Below are 4,590 nucleotides of genomic sequence, written 5' to 3' on the forward strand. Positions count from 1 at the left end.
CAGAACCAAATTAAAACAATCAACTAGCAGCAGCAAAGACAGCGATGCAGTTAAACAATCCCTTTCAGCACAGCTTCTGCTCCACTGTAACATGAATAGAGATGAGGTCACAGTTTTAGCTTTAACTCCTTATGTTTCTAGATAATGTAATAGCCTTTGACAGGGGTCCCAAATCACTAAGCAGAGCTAATTAAGCCAGCTTACAGCAGGCATGGCTGCATCACATCAGAGGAAAACTTCTAGATGTGCAATCACATTAAAGCAAACCAGAGTGAATATATTTAATCAATATTTCAAAGCATTAAATGAAAAAGTCCAAATGATTTAGAAAGTCTCAGGCAAAAATCACTCCTGGAGATACAAATACACTGCTTTTATTCACAAATACTTTCTGAAATAAACAGGATATAAGCTGTGCCAACCAAACCATTTAAATGGGAAAGACGACTAATTTTCAGTCATTAGTTTACTTAGGACTTAAATTTAGATCAGATTTCCTTAACAGTAGATTAAGTGTATAAAAAAAAACAAGCAAGCATAGCCACTTAAAAGCAAGGAAATAAATATTAGGTGTCAACATTTCACACCTTAAAATACTGGAGGGAATAATTAAAATATTATTTCATAATTATTTTCAAGTTTTAAAGAACAAAATCCTCTTCTTTTTCAAAGCAAATTTAATCACTTTTAAACTTAATTAGTTTTGCTAGACAAGAGTACAACAGTGAAATTAAAGTGGTCAAAGGTTGGTGGAGAAATGGCTGACCTTGCTGAAATCCCTGACAGAAATCTGCCACTGATTTAAACTGAAGCACAGAAATGTTACTCAGGCTATTTATTGAAACACACTCACAACTGCTTGCGTCACAGCTATGGCTTTGTAACACACAATCTCCAAATGTCTTTAAACCCAAAACTGTAAAACCTAAGTGCAGGTATTTCAAAGATGATCAGGTCTCCTTGGGAGACACTCTGTGTTAAGCACTAACTAAACACCCTGGCAGTTGGCCATCTAGAGACTTTGCTGCAGTGGTTTGAGATGATACTGTTTGCAGACACGTATCTGTCCCCTCTGTCTGAAGTTCCTGCTCATGGAAGGGGGAAACAGAAGGATATGCACCCATGCCTTGGCTGCTACATTTCACAATCCAGCGTCTTAGTGCAAAATCACCTTCATCAGTAATTTAGAAGATGGTAGATTGCACCTGATGTGGCTGAAAATCAGATATGTTCTTAAACACATTGATAGGTAGCTTACGCAATTTCCAAAGAAATATTTTCTAGCAAGCTTTCTATCTTTTCTTCCCCCTTTTCTCTTTGGTTTCCTTTTTTATCTGCAAAAGGTTGATTTGGAAGGGAAACTAACAACCTAAGCCATATTGAACTGTAGAGGTAAAAGAAGGGTTAAAGGAGAAGGAACTCATCCCATCAATGGGATGCTTGTAACTGCTCACAACTGAGAGTTTATAACAGGGACACAGCAGGTATTCTCACCACAAAGTTTGAGTTTGTTGAGTTCTGCATAAGTTTTTTCCCCCCTCCTTATATAAATTTCCAGCCCTTCAAGTTACAAGAACAACCCTTTTGCCACTGCACAGGAAAGACATTTCATAAGGAAGAAGTTTGTAAAAAAACAACCCTTAGACGTTAACAGAAACACCACCCGCTCTTCAGAAAATCTGGTTCTCAGCATTGCAGTTGGCAGAAGGTGAAAGATAGCAGAGGTTAGGAGATTCACATGGGAGATTTGATTTTCATTCCATAAATCTATTTTACAGATTACCAAAGTATATAAAAATCAAGGTCCTCATGCATTTTTTCAAGCCATTTGACCAGTACAAATCTGAAGATTATACACACACCAGATAAGGTCACTGGGAAGCTACAGAAGAGAAAGAGAATGACAGACTGACTGTTCAACTCAGTCTGGAAAAGACAGATCGTAAATGTGAACCAGTAGGAGTCCACCTTGACTTCTGTAAAACACAGCACATGTTGTACTTTCTGGGGGAAGAAAAACGGGGAGAAGCTGCAGCTGAATTATGTCCTACTTGAATCCAGAAGTCAAACCAACCCCCAGCAGACAAGGTAAGAGGATGAAAATCTACCCCAGTAAATAAAAAGCCTAACTGCCATCCTTGTCTGTTCTTAAGACACTCACCAAAATCTCGTCTGCTATAACTGGAAAATGGTGCCACTTCCACAACAGACTCCAAAAGTTCCTATGAAAAACTACAAACCTGTTACAGGATTTATAGCACCTTCCACTGCACTGCATCAGCTCAGAAACCAATCATTTGATGCATGTGAAATGGCAACCCCCCCCCCCCAAAACCCAAAACAAACAAACAAAAAAAACAACAAAGAATTTGTGCTAGTTGCATTCACTATTCTTTCCATTTTGGCAGCAACTTCCACCTCTTTTCCTACAACGTAGTTTTCTTCTTTTACTATACAAATACTGTTAATGAATTTACAAATCAATACATTACCAGTCAGTAAAAGCAACCTATGAACTATTCCCTGTTGAAAGACTAGTCAAAATCACAAGTTCAAATCAGTCTGTCTCCAGCAAGAGGATCAAGGAAATTGACCTTCTTTCACCCAAAGATCTAACAATTTCTGAAAGCTTATTACAATGTGTTCTTCATCTTCTTCAGCAATTCTCATTTTTCTTCATTAATTATATATTAACAGAACCAAACTTTATATATACAACTAAGAAAAAGGGAAATTGTTCTTCAAAGACACACAAATCTTCTGAACAACTGAAGCATCAATTTTGCTGTACAAATCCAAATGTGTGTAATATACCTGTAATCCCAGTTTCATTTATCCCTTAAGATCACGATATACCTTAACACTATTAAGGCCTGGCACAGGAGTCACATTATAGCCCAAATCTTGGTACAACTTTTAATAGTATGGTACTGCTAAAATTGTGCCTTTTTAAAGGTAATTTCCAGTTGAGAAATCATTTAATTTACAGGGTTGATGGGAGTACTCTTCCTCATATTACATCAGTCTCTCTTGCCACAATAGCAAGTATGTCCAAGTTTTCCTACGTTTTTTTTTTTTCCTTCTTCTAATAGGTTGTGTTTTTCAATATCTCTCATTTACAGCTCCATTCTTCATGTAGTAACATGAACTGGACAATTCTATAAAAAACAAGCTTTCATCAAAACACCCAACTGTCTGTTACAACCAGATCGTTAATAAAGGAATGAATTTTCCAAGTAGTCAATGAGAAAATGCATATATATTTTTTTTTGTAAAGTTGCCAAGTCTCTCCCTTAGCAGTTATTATGCCTATGCAATATTAACATCCTTTGTTTAAAATTTGGATTTTCCCTTACAAGGAAACAAATTTCAGATGATAAAACTCGATTAACCAAAATAAACACACCATGTTACTGTTTAACAAATCTAGCTGTCCACTGCTAATTTTCATTGAATTTAAGTTGACTTTAAGCACTCATTTAGAAATTAAATAAACACTTTCAAAAGACAAAACCAAAAAAACTGAACAAACCACACAGCTGAGGAGCCTAGTTCTGTTTACCTATCTATGAATTATTTAGTCACTTGGAAGAATCCTGCCCAATCAGAATTCCAACCCTTCTGTTTGTAAAAATGCTCATTTGGAAAGGGGACTGATAGCTCTACTCTTTATTTCCTCAAGTGAAAAACACATTACAGTTGACAAAAATCTTCTAACCTCCTCTCTCACAAGTTTCTCATTGGCAGCACTGAAAGTAACCAAGATTGCACCCGCTTCTATCTGTTGCATGGGAAAGTTGGCTCCGAAGTCCTACTCAGTAAGGTCGGGGACTAAAAGCAGGGAGAAAGGGTAAAATTGTAAAGACTCTCAAGAGATGCCAGAATAGAGGATAAAAAAATAGAGTTTGTCTTTCCCAGAATTACCAAGAGTATCAGAGTAGAACTGTATCTTGAACCAACACCAGAAGTTTTAAACCAAAGTCTTTTTAAACCATAGTCTTATGCTATACTAGGAACATACTTGTGAGCGAATATTCTTCTTAACTCTGCTTAGCATTTAGTTTTAAATATTATCTACTAAGATAGTTTTTACCTTTTTTTTTTGGTAAATACCCTTTAAAGAACACAAAAGCAGAAAGCCCTGAGCAGCCCACTCGACAGGTAAATACAAACTTAAATAAAATAGATACTTGAAGAATGAGTATTCGGATGTCTTTTACTCTTTCATTCTTGTATTATTTGCTAGCGTATAGGCTATGTCTCTGCATGGCACTTCTTATTGTTCTCCCTACCAAAGCAGCCTTAATTTAATTTGTCCTGTTTGTGTCTGCAATAATTTTCATTGCCCCCTTTTGATTTTTTACAGCAATACCCTTTTTGAGACAAAGCAATCAAAACAAAACACTGTATTTTAAGAATAACATTTAGCCCTATGTTTAGTTGTGAATAAACATCCACTTTCCTTCTGTGTGGATTTCTATTGGCTCGCCATGAACCTATTCCTACACCAAGTGCAGTATCTTCCACTGTAATTTTTCTCCTCTTTCTTGCTTAGCTGCTTAAAGTTTGCAGTTTAACCCCAGTGAGAGG

This window comes from Phaethon lepturus, unplaced genomic scaffold, assembly GCF_000687285.1.
Source record: "Phaethon lepturus isolate BGI_N335 unplaced genomic scaffold, ASM68728v1 scaffold28731, whole genome shotgun sequence".
Lineage (NCBI taxonomy): Eukaryota > Metazoa > Chordata > Aves > Phaethontiformes > Phaethontidae > Phaethon > Phaethon lepturus.